Source organism: Eriocheir sinensis, chromosome 19 (genome assembly GCF_024679095.1).
Source record: "Eriocheir sinensis breed Jianghai 21 chromosome 19, ASM2467909v1, whole genome shotgun sequence".
NCBI classification, from domain to species: Eukaryota; Metazoa; Arthropoda; class Malacostraca; order Decapoda; family Varunidae; genus Eriocheir; species Eriocheir sinensis.
Window position 1 is genome coordinate 4,693,827 of NC_066527.1, and position 17,310 is coordinate 4,711,136.

At 36.7% G+C, this 17,310-nt stretch overlaps 1 protein-coding gene and 1 long non-coding RNA gene across 4 annotated transcripts in view; one reads left to right on the forward strand and one right to left on the reverse strand.

Moving 5' to 3' along the window:
* The window catches only part of LOC127000575 (junctional adhesion molecule B-like), a 238,005-nt gene that overhangs the window by 197,491 nt on the left and 23,204 nt on the right, over window positions 1-17,310 (forward strand). The window lies entirely within an intron of this gene.
* LOC127000576 (uncharacterized) lies at window positions 8,824-9,334 on the reverse strand. Its single transcript, XR_007754270.1, has 2 exons — window positions 9,150-9,334; window positions 8,824-8,885 (listed from the first exon to the last, which is right to left on the reverse strand). It is a non-coding gene; the product is annotated as an uncharacterized LOC127000576 (long non-coding RNA).

Here is a 17,310-nt window from a genome sequence, read left to right on the forward strand (position 1 = left end):
TTTTTTTTTTTTTCGTCACTTATTTTCCATTCTTTTGTTTTCTATTCATTTTATCAATCACACTTATTTATGTTTACTTTTTACCTTTTTTTTATTTGCAGGTTTCTAACTTTATTTTGATCAACTTATCTGTATGCTTTCAAGTCTTTCCTTCTCTCTTTCCAATCTATTCTTTCCATTATTTCTTATTTCTGCTCTCTGCAATATTTATTTTCCTCTTTTCGTCCGCCCATTTTTTTTATCTATCTTAATTTCATACCTATTTACCGTCTTTTTTTTACATTTATTTCATCATGAGTTTGCAGTTTTTCTATTGATATTCTAACTTTCAGACGGATTCAACATTTTTTTCCTTCATTTTGTCCTTCCACTTTTTCATTCATCTATTTCAGACTTATTTACCGTATTTTTTATTCATCTTATATATCAGACTTATTTACCTTTTTTTTTTTTTACATTTATTTCATTATGAGTTTGCAGTTTTTCTATCTTCAAACTTTCAGACGTTTACAACATTTTTTTCCCTCATTTCGTCCTTCCACTTTTTTTTCATCATATATTTCAGTCTTATTTCCCGGCTTTTTCTTTCATTTACTCCATTATAAGTTTGCAGTTTTTCTATCTTCCAATTTTCAGTCCATTATAATTTTGCAGTTTTTCTATCTTTTAATTTTCAGACGCTGTAACATGTCTTTTCTCTTTTTTCGTTCTTCCATATTTTCATTTATTATTATTTCAGACATATTTCCGTTTTTTAATATATTTATTCCATTATAAGTTTGCAGTTTTTCTATCTTCTAACTTTTAAACGCTGCAACATTTTTTTTTACCTCATTTCGTTCTTCCATTATTATATTCATCTTATAATACCACGTTTCCACCTTACTCTTAATATTCGTTTTGTCTTTACATTTTATTTCATTTTATGTGGGTGTCTCAAGAGTATGTTTTAACCTCATTTTCGTCCTTTTTTCTTCTTTTGCAATATTTCTGAAGAATTTGAACTTTAAAAAAAAATGTTTATGATTTTTGGAGTTTTTTATTAACTTTCTAATTCTCAGACGCTCCCAACATAATTTAATCTTTTTTTCGTCACTTACTCTCCATTCAACGTTTTTTTTTTCCTTCTATTCATCTCACATTACAAACTTTTTAATTAACTGTGTAACTTTCAGTCCCATTCAGTACGCTTCTAATTACTCTTTTTTTCTTTTCCTTTTATCTCACGAATTCTTTTTTTTTTTTTTTTCTTCATCTACTATTTAACTTTCAGACACGTCCAACTTTTCCTCCTTATTTTGTTTTTTTTATTACTTTTTTATTATTATTTCCTCTTTTCGTCTGCCCAATTTTGTTTATCCATTTTTTTTCAGTCGTTTATTTTGTGGTTTATATTTTTGTAGGTTTTAGTATATATATATATTGACTTTCATTTATTATTCAACCTTCAAACGCTTTCAACACGCTTTCATTACACATTTTCATCCACTTTTACTTTTTTAAGAGCTTAGTGTTATTTATTTATTTTCTTCTTGTTAAACTTACATAAGAGGCTCTCATTAACTCTTCAGCTTTCTTCAGGTTTCACACGCTTTCAACACGTTATTATATACCTTTTGCCCTCTTTTCATGATCTTAAGAGCATTTATTATTGATATGTATCTTAATAATTTATACAATACCGGTAGCGGTTTTATTTTTTTTTCGTTGAATTTTTTTATCAACATAATTTTCGAATGACTTTTTTTCCTCTCATTTCTTTTTTTTTTTTCTTCATTCTTGTATTTTTTTTCATTACATACGCAATTTTCATTAACTCTTAAGCTTCCAAACGCTGCGATATGTTTTTCATCTCCATTTCTTTCTAAGATTTTGTTGTTGTTGCTGTTGTTTTTTGTATTTGTTCGCCATTATCCAAACGATTTTCATTAACTCCTGCTAACTTCAAGCGCCTTCGACACCTTATTTTTTTTTTTTTTTTTTACAGCAAAGGAGACAGTTCAAGGGCACACAAAAAGCAAACATTAATAAAAAAAAGCCCGCTACTCACTGCTCCTAAAAAGAATCCAAAGAGGTGGCCGAAAGATAGGTCAGTTTCGGGAGGAGAGGTGTATACTGACACTTTTTCGTCTCTCCTTTCCTTCCCGCCTCCGCCCGCCTGGCTTCAGACGTAAAAGCGAGAAGAGGCAAAAATAGAAAGTCATGAATTTTTACGCTCACGTTATTCTTTCAAGAGGTTTATGTCTACTTTTTTTCATCGCATAAGCAACTTTAACTAACGCTAACTTTTCATCGCTTGGTGTTTTTATTTATTTTTCTTTTTGTTTAACTTATGTAAGAGGCTCTCATTAACTTTTCTTCAACTTTCTTCAACTTTTTTTCAACTTTCACACGCATATTTTTCTCACTTTACTTTTCTACGAGCCTGGTGTTTATTTTTTTCATTGATATATAGACGAGATTTTCATTAGCTCTTCTTCATAATTTCAAACACTTTCAACACGTTATTATGATACACTTTGTCGTCTCCTCCTTTTCTTTCCTTCCCTCGCCTCCGCCCGTCTGACTTCAGTTATAAAAGCGAAGGAGGGAAAAATAAAACATCATATTGTTCTTCTCCTTTAACTGTATTGTCTTATAAGCTCGATGTTTTTTCTTGCATTTACTTGCCATTACGTAAGATATTTTCATTAACTTTTCACATTTTCAAAGGCACTCAACACGTTACTTTACTTTGCGTCTCATTTCATTATTATTCTTTTTTCTTAGTTTGGTGTGCATTTTTCTTTTTTTTTTTCATTTATAGAAGCGATTTTCACAAACGCTTCAACCTCCAACACGTTACTTCCATACATTTTTCGTTTCCCTTTTTCCCTAAATTAACCCGTCTGCTGTGATTGTCAGGGATTTGGCCTCAGTGGTAGCCTGGTTACATATAGTCCCAGGTCTTTATCTGCCTCCGTGGTGGATAGTGAAGTGTTTCCCATGTGGAATTGGTGTGCTGGATATCCCTTCACTGGTAGTCTGGTAACATATAGCCCCAGGTCTTTCTCTGCCTCCGTGGTGGACAGTGAAGTGTTTCCCATGTGGTATTGGTGTGCTGGATATCCCTTCACTGGTAGTCTGGTAACATACAGTCCCAGGTCTTTCTCTGCCTCTGTGGTGGATAGTGGAGTGTTTCCCATGTGGTATTGGTGTGCTGGATATCCCTTCACTGGTAGCCTGGTAACATATAGTCCCAGGTCTTTATCTGCCTCCGTGGTGGATAGTGAAGTGTTTCCTATGTGGTATTGGTGTGCTGGATATCCCTTCACTGGTAGCCTGGTAACATACAGTCCCAGGTCTTTCTCTGCCTCTGTGGTGGATAGTGGAGTGTTTCCCATGTGGTACTGGTGTGCTGGATATCCCTTCACTGGTAGCCTGGTAACATACAGTCCCAGGTCTTTCTCTGCCTCCGTGGTGGATAGTGAAGTGTTTCCCATGTGGTATTGGTGTGCTGGATATCCCCTCCCAAGGTGCATGACTTTAAATTTTTCTTCATTGAATTGTAGCAGCCACTCTACGCTCCATTCCTGTAGCTTGGTGATGTCTTCTTATAGGAAATCCACAGTCAACGGGTGTCAATATGTAGATCCTTTCGTTCTGAGTGTTTTCTTTTTTTATTTTCCAGCAGCCACAGTCAAGAGGTTAAGAGTTTGGTGGGGGGGAGGGGGCGAGGTCTTGCATTTATTTGTCAAAACATACGAGAATTTCATATTTCACGCGCTTTCAAAACGTTATTATGACATACTTTTTTCGTCGCTTCTCCTTCCCCGCCTCCGTCAGTTCAGTTGCAAAAGCGAGAGGAGGAAAGAAAGAACACCGTATATTTTTCTTTCCCTTATCCGCCATTGCACAAGAGGTTTTCTCAACTCGTCAACTTCCAAAACGCATTCAACACGATATTTCATTTCTCGTCTCATTTCTTTTTTTCTTCTTTAGAGCTTGGCGTGCATATTTTTATCATTCCTGTTTTGTTGTTGTTGTTGTTGTTGTTGTTGTTGCTGTTTTGTTTTTTTGCATTTATATAAGAGGCGATTTTCACTAACTCAACATCCAAAATGCTTTCAAGGCTTTCACGTTATTTTGATATATTCTTTGTCCTCTTTTTTGGGGGGGCCGTAAGTAACAGTTAGGTCATTTTTTCTTGTATATATTTGCCATTACATAAGAGGCTTTCATTAACTCTTCTTCACAAACTTCATTCTTCTTTCTTTTTCACGTTATTTCGATATATTCTTCGTCCTCTTTTTTGGGGGGGCCATAAGTAACAGTTATATATATTTTTTCTTGTATATATTTGCCATTACATGAGAGGCTTTCATTAACTCTTTCATAAACTTCATTCTTCTTTCTGTATCACGTCATTTCGATATATTCTTCCTCCTCTTTTTGGGGGGATTAAGAGTTAGGTCATATTTTTCTTGTATATATTTGCCATCACATAAAAAGCTTTCATTAACTCTTTCATAAACTTCATTCTTCTTTCTTTTTCACGTCATTTCGATATATTGTTCCTCCTCTTTTTTTGTGGGGGACTTAAGGCATATCTTTCACCTCCCATTTCTTCCCTTGTCTTCCTTTCCCTTCCCTTCCATTATTTCACTTTATTTTATCTTTTAATTATTTCTGTCTGTTTTTTTATTTATTTAAGAATTCGGTCATTTTTTCTTCTCTTCTTCACAAACTTCATTCTTGTTTTCCTTTCATTACATAAGACTTAAAAACTCTTCTTCCAACTTCAGGCTCTTTCAACACGTTATTCTAATACACTTTTTCGCCTCCTCCTCTCCTTTCCTTCCCCGCCGCCTCCGCCCGTCTGGTTCCCGTTGTCAAAGCGAGAGGAGGAGGAGGACGAGGCGGCGAAAGAGAACACTGAGCATTGTGCCTCGAAGCTGCCTCGTCTCCAATCTAAGTTTACATAAGCTATTTAACTTTCAGGCACGCTTTCAGCAAGTTATTTTTTTTATTATTTTTTTTCTGGTGTCTTATCTTTTGTTTTGTTTTTTTCTTCTTTTTTTTTGTATTGATGTTTATTTTGTTTTTTATATATTTTGTTTTCATACGAGGATGATTTTTTTTCTCGGCAAGTTGTTGTTTTTTTCTTTGCGCTTCTTATGTTTTGTTGTTGTTTTTAGGGTATTGCTATTTTTTAAGTATTTTCAATTTGTTTGTTTGTTTTCTTTTTTACATACGAGGATGTTTTCTTTTTTCATTTTTCAGCAAGTTTTTTTTATATTATTTTTCTTTGCGCTTCTTATGTTTTGTTGTTGTTTTTTGGGGTATTGCTATTTTTAAGTATTTTTCTATTTGTTGTTTTTTTCATACGAGGATTTTTTATATTTTTCAACAAGCTATTTTATTTTCCTTAGTAGCGTCTCTTGTATTCTCTCGTTGTTTTTTTATTGCTTTTTTTTTTTCGTGGGATTTTTTAATGAGAGTTTTCGTTTTCATTTTTCAACAAGTTTTTTTCTTCTTCTTCTTTGGCGTTTCTGATGTCTGTTGCTTTTTTTGTATTGTATTTTTTTTTTTGTTTCGTTTTTTTTCGTGGTTTTATTTTCATATGAGTTTTCGTTTTCATTTTTCAACAAGTTTATTTTTTTTTCCTTTGACGTTTCTGATGTCTGTTGCTTTTTTTTTGTATTGTATTTTTTTTCGGGTTTTTTTCGTGGTTTTATTTTCATATGAGTTTTCGTTTTCATTTTTCAACAAGTTTATTTTTTTATTTTTTTTCCTTTGGCGTTTCTGATGTCTGTTGCTTTTTTTTGTATTGTATTTTTTTTTCGGTTTTTTTTCGTGGTTTTATTTTCATGTGAGTTTTCGTTTTCATTTTTCAACAAGTTTATTTTTTTTTTTTTTCCTTTGGGGTTTCTGTGTCTGTTGCTTTTTTATTGTATTTTTTATTTTGTTTTGTTTATGTTTTCCCCCACACGTTTTTTATTATTATTTTCAACGTTATTTCTTTCCCCCCTTTCCTACCATATATATATTCTAATTTTGTCCGGACCGTGTTTATTCACTTTTCGACATTATGCTTTTCCTTTCTCATCTCTTTTCTTTTATTTTTGTCAAGAGTTCAATATTTTCATTTGTATATTTTTTTTTCCATTTTCTAACACGTGTATTTTTTTCCTATATCGTATCATGTTTTGTTTCTTTTCGTCTGCAACGTTTGGGAGTTTTTTTTTATCCATTTTTCATACAACGTTTTATTTTCATTAACTATTCAGCTTTCAGACGCTTTCAACATGCCATACATTTATTCACTGTTTCCGTTTTGTGTTATTTTTGTCAGTAGGTGGAGTGTGGTGTTCCTATTCATCTTTTTTCTCCTTTATTTATCCATTTTTCATAGAAGGTTATATTTTCTTTAACTATTCAGCTTTCAGACGCTTTCAACATGTCGTCTATTTATTCACTGTTTCCGTTTTGTGTTATTTTTGTCAATAGGTGGAGTGTGGTGATCCTATTCATCTTTACTCTCCTTTATATTATAAGCTCTTCTTTAACCACTCCGTTGCGATTTTCATGGGTTTGGCCTTCACTGGTAGCCGGGTAACATAATACTCCCAGGTCATTCTCTGCCTCTGTGGTGGATAGTGGAGTGTTTCCCATGTGGTACTGGTGTGCTGGATATCCCCTCCCTAGGTGCATGACTTTACATTTTTCTTCGTTGAATTGTTGCAGCCACTTTTTGTTCCATTCCTGTAGCTCGGTGATGTCTTCGTGTAGGAAGTCCGCAGTCAAGGGATGTCAATGTGTAGATCTTTCTTTTCGTTGCGAGTGTTTTATTTATTTTTTCCAGCGTTATAATTTCCCTTTCTCGTCTCTTATTTTCTTTTTATTTGATTGTTTTTCTTTATTTTTCAACATTGCTATCTATTCATCTCTTCTTATTGTCATTTGTAGCTATCTCATTTATTTTCATTCATTTATATCAGACTTCTTCATTTGTGTATTATTCATGTACCTTTCGCTCGCTTTTTCTACATATCTATTTCATCTTTTTATTCCGTTTCTTATATTTCTTTTTTTATCATTAGATTCTGGCGTTTTCATGTACTTTTTATCCCTTTTTTCAAACTTCTTCATTAATTTTGCTACTTTACTTTCAGACGCTCTCAACATATCTCTTTATCACGTTTATTTTTCCATTTATTTTTCTTTTTATATTTTTGTCATGCGATGGCGATCCCCTATATCGTTTTTCTTTTCTCTCGTACGAATTTTTGTCATTTTTCAACGTTATTTCTTTCCCCGCTTTCGTATCACATTTAGTCTATTTTTGTCCTGAGAGCGTTTTTATCCACCTTTGAACGTTATGCTTTTCCTTTCTCATCTCGTTTATTTTTGTCTAGAGTTTAGTATTATTTTCATTTACATATTTTTTGGAGGAGGAAAAAGAGAGATGAAGTATTCGTGTGTTCATGGGAAGGAGAAGAAGGAGAAAGAAAACTAAAAGAAGAACAAGAACGAGGATAAAAGAACCATGAAGAAGGAGGAGGAGGAGGAGGAGGAGGAGGAGGTTCTTATGCCATTTAACAAGACTCCATCAGTAACAACAAAATAATCATCACACACACTTTCACGCTTTCAACATGGTATCTCTTTATCCATTGTTTTTTTTTTCATTTCTTTTTCTTTATTTTTCTGCCGACTTCCTAACCGCATTCAACACGTTCTTCTACTTTTCATCTTATTTGTTTTGTTTTTTTAGAGAGACTGGCGTGCATTTTTAAGTATTCCTGATCTTTTTTGGTTGTTGTTGTTGTTGTTGTTGTTTGCATTTATATACAAGTGATTTTCCTTAACTACCTTACTTCATCATTATTTAATCTACGGAGCTTTCACACACGCTTTCAACTTATATAATATCATCCACCATTTCTTACTTGTTTTTCTATATTTTTTTTTGTCATGTGTGGCTTTCACATTTACCTTTGCTCCTCTGTATAAAACTCCTACATTAATTAATCTATGTAACTTTCACACGCTTTCATCATGTCATTTTTTACTCATCTTTTATTTTTACACGTCATATATTAATTTTGTCATAAGAATCTGCTGTCTCCATTTATTTCATCTCCTTTTAACACATATTCTTAGTTAATTAATCTATGTAACTCTCACACGCTTTCAACATGTCATTTTTTTATTTACCTTTATTTTCCACGCCTTATATAATTTTGTCATAGGAATCTGCTGTCTCCATTTATTTCAACTCCTTTTATACGTATTCTTCGTTAATTAATCTATGTAACTTTCACACGCTTTCAACTTGTCATTTTTTTATTTACCTTTATTTTCCACGCCTTATATTATTTTGGTCATAAGAATCTGCTGTCTCCATTTATTTCACCTCCTTTTTATCCGTATTCTTCGTTAATTAATCTATGTAACTTTCACACGCTTTCAACTTGTCATTTTTTTGTTCACCTTTTTATCCACGTTTTATATTATTTTGTCATAGGAATCTGCTGTCTCCATTTATTTCAACTTCTTTTCTACGTATTCTTCGTTAATTAATCTATGTAACTCTCACACGCTTTCAACATGTCATTTTTTTATTTACCTTTTTTTTACACGTCTTATATTATTTTGGTCATAAGAATCTGCTGTCTCCATTTATTTCAACTTCTTTTAACACGTCTTTCTTAGTTAATTAATCTATGTAACTTTCACACGCTTTCAACTTGTCATTTTTTTGTTCACCTATTTTTTACACGTCATATTATTTTGTCATAGGAATCTGCTGTCTCCATTTATTTCACCTCCTTTTATACGACTTCTCCGTTAATCAATCTATGTAACTTTCACTCGCTTTAAACATGTCATATTTTAATCACCTTTTTATCTGCTTTTTATATCTTTAATAGCATAGGAACGCGCTCTCTCCGTTTATTTCTGCTTCTGTTTTTACTTCTTCGTTAACCAATCTATAAACTTTCACTCGCTTTAAACATGTCATATTTTAATCACCTTTTTATCCGCTTTTTATATTTTTAATGCCATAGGAACGTGCTGTCTCCGTTTATTTCTGCTTGTTTTTACTTCTTCGTTAACCAATCTATAAACTTTCACACGCTTTATACATGTCATATTTTAATCACCTTTTTATCCGCTTTTTATATTTTTAATGCCATAGGAACGTGCTGTCTCCGTTTATTTCTGCTTCTGTTTTTACTTCTTCGTTAACCAATCTATGTAACTTTCAGACCCTTTCAATATGTCATTTCTCATTCACCTTTTTATCCCCTTTATATATCTTTAATAGCATAGGAACGTGATGTCTCCGTTTATTTCTGCTTCTGTTTTTACTTCTTCGTTAACCAAGCTATAAACTTTCACACGCTTTCAATATGTAATTTCTCATTCACCTTTTTATCCCCTTTATATATCTTTAATAGCATAGGAACGTGATGTCTCCGTTTATTTCTGCTTCTGTTTTTACTTCTTCGTTAACCAATCTATGTAACTTTCAGACCCTTTCAATATGTCATTCTTTTTATTCACCTTTTTTCCATGGCTTATATTTTCAATGCCTTATATTTTCAATGCCCTTTATTTCTACTCCATCTTATACGTCTTCTTCGTTAATTAATCTAAGTAAGTTTCACACGCTTTCAACATTACTCTTCATCCATATTCTATCAGTTTCTTTGTTTTCTTTCTTTTTTTTTTGTCATATGTTGTGGTATTTCCATTCACATTTACTCCTTCATAATAAAAGCTCTTCATTAACTAATTCATGTAACTCTCAGACGCTTTCAACATCACTCTATATCCATCTTTTTTTTTCCATTTTTTTCATCATTAATTTTACTCCTTCATATAAAACTTCTTCATTAACTCGCTTTCAACACGCCATTTCATTCTTCTCTGTCTCATTTCTCCTCCTCCTCCTCCTCCTCCTCCTCTGCCTGGCTTGAGTTGTAAAGGCGGAGAAGACGAAGACGAAGACGAGGAAGAAGGCGGAAAACAGAACGTGAGGAACCATTGTGTCCAAGCGGCTTTTCAAATCTCAGCTAAACAAAAGAACAGAGGGACGCGTGCCTGGCTCCTCCTCCTCCTTCTCCTCGTCGTGAAGGTATACATAATTACACCCGGGTACTCATCAATCAAGGCAAGGTGGTGATCAAATGTTCCCGAAAAAGAGCTACTGGAGAGGGGGCAAAGGGGGGAGGTGAGGCCGGGGGGGTGTTGGGTCTCTTGGGGCTGGGGTTTTGGGGGGCTGAGAGGTTGGGGATAGGGGAGGATGGGGTCGCCTCTTTCATCACGCGTTAAGAACTTTTTAGCGATCGGTGAAATGGTTGAAGTTCTTTGAGTATTACTTTTTCTGACTTCTTTCTCTCTCTCTTTTTCTGTCTCTCCACGCCTCAGTTTCTTGCTTCTTTACTTTATTTTTTTGTATATTTGTTTTAGTATTGTTTCCCTGTTTATTCTCTTTTTCTCTATTCTTGTTTTTTATCAGTTTTCCCTTTCCTTCAGTCGCTATCTCCTTATCTCCTGTTCTCTTTCTTTATCCCCTCCTTTAATCTTTCCTTTATTGTTGCTCATAGGTTTTAGTGTTGTTGTTGTTTTTTCTCTTCCTTCTTTTTTTCTTTCTCTTTCTTTATTTCCTCGTCTCCTTCTTTTCCATCAGTTTTGTTTTCCTCTCTCTCTCTCTCTCTCTCTCTCTCTCTCTCTCTCTCTCTCTCTCTCTCTCTCTCTCTCTCTCTCTCTCTCTCTCTCTCTCTCTCTCTCTCTCTCTCTCTCTCTCTCTCTCTCTCTCTTCTCATTCTCCTCCTTCAGTCCTTCCTTTCCTCCTTATTGATTTTTCTCTTCCTCTCTCTTTCTCTCCCTTTATCTTTCTATATTTCTTCGTCTCCTCCTCCATCTCAAGTACCTTTTGTTTTCCTCTCCACTCTCTCTCTCTCTCTCTCTCTCTCTCTCTCTCTCTCTCTCTCTCTCTCTCTCTCTCTCTCTCTCTCTCTCTCTCTCTCTCTCTCTCTCTCTCTCTCTCTCTCTCTCTCTCTCTCTCTCTCTCTCATTCTCTTCCTTCAGTCCTTCCTTTCCTCCATACCTTTCCTTCACACAACTCTAGGCACAGTTTTCCCTTGCCTCGTGCTCTATCTCTTTATTCCTTTCTTTTCCTCTCTATTTCTCTTTCTATCCTTCTCTCTTTCTTCAGTTCTTCCTTTCCTCCGTACCTTTCCTTCACACAGCCTTCAGTACAGTTTTCCCTTCCCATGCTTCGTCTCTCTTCATTCCTCCCTTTTCTCTTCCCCTATCTTTCTCTCCGTCTTTTTCCCTTCCTCTTTCCTTCAGTCATGTATTTCCTCTTTACCTTTTTTTCTGCTCACAGCTTTTAATACTGTTTTCTCTTCCCTCTCTTTGTCCCTCTTCATTCCTCCGTTTTCTGTTACCCTTTCCTCCTCTTTATCCTTCTCTCTTTCTCTTCCTTCCCTCCTTTCTTTTCTCTTTACCTCTAACGGAAACAGATTTTAGTACGGGTTCTCTTCCCTTTTTCTCCTTTCATTTTCCTCCACTGTCTCCTCCCCTCTCCTTTTCTCACTATCCTTCTCTCTTCTCTTCTTTTAGTATTGTTTTCCGTTCCCTATGTTTCCCTCTCTCCCTTCATTCCTCCATTATTTTCTTTCCCTCTCCTTCTTTCTTTTTATTACAAGAAGAGAAATAAATACGAAATCAGGGAGAGTAATGATTTCCTTTCCTTTTATGTATCTTTCCCTTCATTCATCAACCTTCTCTTCTCCTTTCCTCCTTTGCTTTTCTTACTTAAACCTACTACTGCTATTTGTTCGTCATTGCTATTACTAGTTGATAAATAAATAGCTCTTTACTTTTGTCTGTTGTAGGAGCGGTGAGTAGCGGGCTTTTTTGTCTACACTCTCTGTCTACACTCTTTTTTGTTGCCCTTGAGCCGTCTCCTTTGTTGTAAAAAAATAAAATAACGAATATGGTTTTCCCTTCCTTCTGTTTCTCTTTCGTTTCTTTTATCCCTGTTCTCTTTCCCTCTCCTTCATTTTCTACACTCCTCTTGGTTGCCCTTGAGCCGTCTCCTTTGTTGTAAAAAAATAAAATAACGAATATGGTTTTCCCTTCCTTCTGTTTCTCTTTCGTTTCTTTCATCCATGTTCTCTTTCCCTCTCCTTCATTTTCTACACTCCTTTTGGTTGCCCTTGAGCCGTCTCCTTTGTCGTAAGAAAATAATGACAGAGTACGATTTTCCCTTCCTTCTGTTTCTCTTTCCTTTCATTCATCCTTCTTCTCTCCCCCTCTCCTTCCTTCCTTTCACCAAACCAAATGACGAGACTATTGATTTCACCTCCTTCTATATATATCTCCCTTCCTTCTTCCCCTTCCTCTTCCCCTCTCCCGCACTGATTGGGTATAGATAACGTTTGGTGTTGATAAAAAGATAGCAAAGGAAAGGGATGCACAAAGCTCTTAAGTCTCCCCTCTCCACCCTCCTTCCCTTGCCTAACCTTTTTACTATGAGCCGATGTCACTCTATGCTGGCGGGGATGATCCTTCAGGGAGGGACTCGCGGACTTGGTATCAGTGCTTGGGTGACGATACTGCGTGCTCATTGGCTGCAGGTTAGATCTAGTAGACAACAGGCCAATGAGCGGCGCAGAGATCGTCACCCAAGCAATGATGCCAAGTCCGCGAGTCCCTGCTTGAAGGATTGTCCACGCCAGCCTTTGTGACACGGACCATTACCGTAAAGTTTCTTGAAATATTACCTTCCTCACAACACCATTCAAATATTTCTAAAACTACACCACAATATATCTGCTATCATTGTTCGTGGTCTTTCCCCTATAGCCTTTGAGCTGTTTCTTATGCCATGAAAAATGTATAAATGACGGAAGAGCATATGAACACAAGGCACACAGCTCGTAACTTTCCTGTCTTCCTTTCTTCCTTACCTGTTACTATTGTTTAATGTTTCTCTTTCCTCATTAATATAAAAAAAAACGAGATAGCAAATGAACGGAAAGAACAGAGCCAATCCAACACTTCTAAGTACCTCCGTCCCAAAACTGTAATTCTTCTGTACCATGAACCTAAAAAAAGCACTTATTAGAACCAGTGATATTTTCGGCCTTCAGAAACGGTTGATGTGATGGGTGGATGCGTCTGACAAAACCAACCTTAGCCTCCTCTCCTTCCTTCCTTCCTTCCTTCCTTCCTTCCTCTCTTCTCCTAACCTTACTAATACTATTTCATCATAACTTTTAATACAGGAAAATAAGTAAACACCAAATAGGAGAGTAATTGCTTCCCTTCTTTCTCTTTCTCTTTCCCTTCATTCCTCCTTCTTCTCTTCCCAAAACTGTAATTCGCCTGTACCATGAACCTGAAAAAAGCACTTATTAGAACCAGTGATCTTTTCGGCCTTCAGAAATGGTTGCGTCTGACAAAACCCCTCTTAGCCTCCTCTCCTTCCTTCCTTCCTTCCTTCCTCTCTTCTCCTAACTTCACTAATACTATTTCATCATCACTTTTAATACATCAAGACACCTCTCCTCCAGAAATTGACCTCTCTTTTGCCCGCTCATTACTTTTGTCTTTGTGGGAACAGCGATTAGCGGGCTCTTTTTTTTTGTACATCTTTTTTGTTGCCCTTGAGCTGTTTCTTTAGCTGTAAAAAGAAAGGGAAAAGGAAATACCAAATAGAAGAGTAATTACTTCCCTTCCTTCTCTTTCTCTTTCCATTCATTCCTCCTTTTTCTCTTCCCCCCTCCTCCCTTCCTTCTCTTTCTCTTTCCCTTCATTCCTCCTTCTTCTCTTCCCCTCTCCTCCCTTCCTTCTCTTTCTCTTTCCCTTCATTCCTCCTTCTTCTCTTCCCCTCTCCTCCCTTCCTTCTCTTTCTCTTTCCCTTCATTCCTCCTTCTTCTCTTCCCCTCTCCTCCCTTCCTTCTCTTTCTCTTTCCCTTCATTCCTCCTTCTTCTCTTCCCCTCTCCTCCCTTCCTTCTCTTTCTTCTCTTTCCTTCATTCCTCCTTCTCTTCCCCTCTCCTCCCTTCCTTCTTTCTCTCTTCCTTCATTCTTCCTTCTTCTTCCTCCTCCCTTCCTTCTTCTTTCTCTTTCCTTCATTCCTCCTTCTTCTTCCTCCTCCCTTCCTTCTCTTTCTCTTTCCCTTCATTCCTCCTTCTTCTCTTCCCCTCTCCTCCCTTCCTTCTCTTTCTCTTTCCCTTCATTCCTCCTCCTTCTCTTCCCCTCTCCTCCCTTCCTTCTCTTTCTCTTTCCCTTCATTCCTCCTCCTTCTCTTCCCCTCTCCTCCCTTCCTTCTCTTTCTCTTTCCCTTCATTCATCCTTCTTCTTCCCTCTCCTCCTTCCTTCTCTTTCCCTTCATTCCTCCTTCTTCTCTTCCCCTCCCTTCCTTCTCTTTCTCTTTCCCTTCATTCCTCCTTCTTCTCTTCCCCTCTCCTTCCTTCCTTCTCTTTCTCTTTCCCTTCATTCCTCCTTCTTCTCTTCCCCTCTCCTCCCTTCCTTCTCTTTCTCTTTCCCTTCATTCCTCCTTCTTCTCTTCCCCTCTCCTCCCTTACTCTCTTACCTACCCCAACCACTACCTTCCTTTCTTCCCTCCTTGCCAAACCCTGTCACTGCCTGCCACCCCTGATCCTACCCTTTTTCCTTGCTCTTCCCTTCCCTTCCCTTTCCTTCTGGCGACAACGCGTTCATCCCCTTCCATTTCTTTCCCTCATCAAGACTTCCTTTTTCATTCCATTCGCTTCCCTGCACCGAACTACCCCTTCCTTTCCCTTCTTCTCCTCTACTCCCTGAACCAAGCTGCCCTTCCCTTCTCTTCCCTTCTGGTAACTACTCTTTCATTCCCTTTCTCTCCCTGCACCAAACTGTCCTTCTCTTCCCTTTTCTACCGGAAGACACACAGCTCTTAGTCTGCTCTCCTCCCTTCCTTTCCTTCCCTATCTACCACTGTTCGTTCCATTTCTCCTCACAAGTATAGAGAAGGGAATAGAAAATGACGGGAAGGCACATAGATCTTAGTCTCCTCTCCTCTCCCTTCCTTCCCTACCTCCTACCACTGTTCGTTCCATTTCTCCTCACAAGTATAGAGAAGGGAATAGCGAATGAACAGGAGGCGCATAGATCCAAGTACAACCAGGGACCTTCATGTGACTCGTGAGGGTAATGCTGGAAATGAAACTGGATCCCACTGAGAGAGATCTGAACCCTGCATTTAGATTAGTCTAGACACCGATGTTAAACTTGATTCTCGCCAGATCACAGCATATTGATCTTGACGTTAGTTAATTATATTGCTGCATTTTTGTTACGGCCCCCCTATGGCGACGGCAGGTCTTCTTAGTGGCAAGTGTTTCATAGTGGCGCCATCTTGCTTGGCTCATACTGTCCCCTGGATCTCATTTTTATCCTCTTTAGAGAGAATCTAGACTTCGGGTTGACAGGTGGTCTTCGGGGCATCGTGTGGGTAGTCTTAGGCCACTCGGCGACGACTGATGATGATGATGATTATTGGGGCGTTTGGTCTTGGCGCCGCAGCTGCAGGGTCATGTCGTCACCTTGGTAAACAAACCGCCTAAGTCATTATTTTCTACTTGACAGGAAATCAGAAAAGAACTGTCATTTTCTCATTTGGCTTAAGATTTAGGCAGAACCTCTCCTCCCGAAATTGACCTGTCTTTCGGCCACCTCTTTGGATTCTTTTTGTGAGCAGCGAGTAGCGGGCTTTTTTTTATTATTGTTTACTTTTTTGTGCCCTTGAGCTGTCTCCTTTGTTGTAAAAAAAAAGAAATGAAAAGGCCAATTCTAGAACACTCAAACCCTGAATAATGAAGGCAACTGTACAAAAATGAGCGTCACATGTTGAAAAAACGATGTAGACAGAAACCTGGAAATCGCTGAAAAATGACTTAGGCGATTATTTTATGAGGGTGACGATATGGCGCCGCGGCGACGACTGAACAGTGTCGGCTTGTAGCGGCGGGCGGGACTCGACGCGGGTCCTTCAGAACGCGGCGCCCGCACTCGGACCACTCAGCCAACGCCTCCCCAAAATGTTGTCAATGCAGTTATATCTAATTTATTGATAATTTGAGCATAGTAGTTTCATTTCGCTCACTACATAACACCAGGTACTGCGTTTCATTTGTGTTTTTCTACGCTTCAATTACTTACGTTGCTGCGATTTTTTTTAATTTTGTTTACTATTTAATTAAGGTATAACGGTTCAATTTCACTTACAGATATTTAAAGTACAAGTTAATTTTCACTTGCTGAATTTTACCATATTTTTCAGATTTTTTTTGCGCATTGCTTTCATTTTTCTCTACGTTTGCTATATAATTTAATTCTTCCGTAACTGATATTTTTTTCATATTCTTCTTTACGTTGTTGTTTTTCTTTTTATTCTTTTTATTATTTCTTTATTTTCTCTTTATTTTTCATTCTGGTCAACGTTTTCGTTTTTCTTCTCTTTCTCATTCCTCTGTCTTTTGTTTGTTTATTCTTCCTTACGTTTCATTTTTTCTTCAATTTTGAGTCCTTTAAGAAATCCCTCGAATCATACTACGAAGAAAGTTTCCCGACATTATATTATATTACTACTTTTTTTTGTTGCGGTTCTACTTTTAAACAAACTTTGAAGTCACTATTTTATGCTCTACGAATAAAGAAGTCAATCCGAATTCTCAAACTGTATTACTGGTTCGATTACAATGGGTTATGTTAGGCTAAGGAAGGTTTGGTTTGCTTTACTTAATGTAGTTTTATTTATCTACCATGTTTCAAACCACTAACACATACTTTGAACATATAAAAAGAAAATAACGATATGAACTGTCGGGCGAAAATACTAGTTACGTTACAAAAGGATAAGTTTACATTTTGCCGTTCCAATACACAATTTCCTTGTACGAATATAATAAAACTTGTTATTAATTGACAGTCGAAATTCCTGGTTAGGTTAGATTAGGTTATACTTAGTTTTTGTTGCTCCAATAAAACTCAATTTCAAAACACACGGGTAAGTTCTGCACAAACATAAAACTCGATATGAATTGCCGGACGAAAGTGCCGGTTAAGTTACATTAGGTTAGGTGTACTTTTTGCCGTTCCAATATAGCAATTTCCAAGCCAATAATGAATGTCCTGCATGAATAAAAACCTTGATATGATTTGTCACGCGAAATTGTTGGTTGCTGCGTCCATTTTTGAGCCATAAACTAAAAACTAATGTGGAGGTGGTGAAAAAAAAATTAGGTGATGGAGAAAGAGAAGC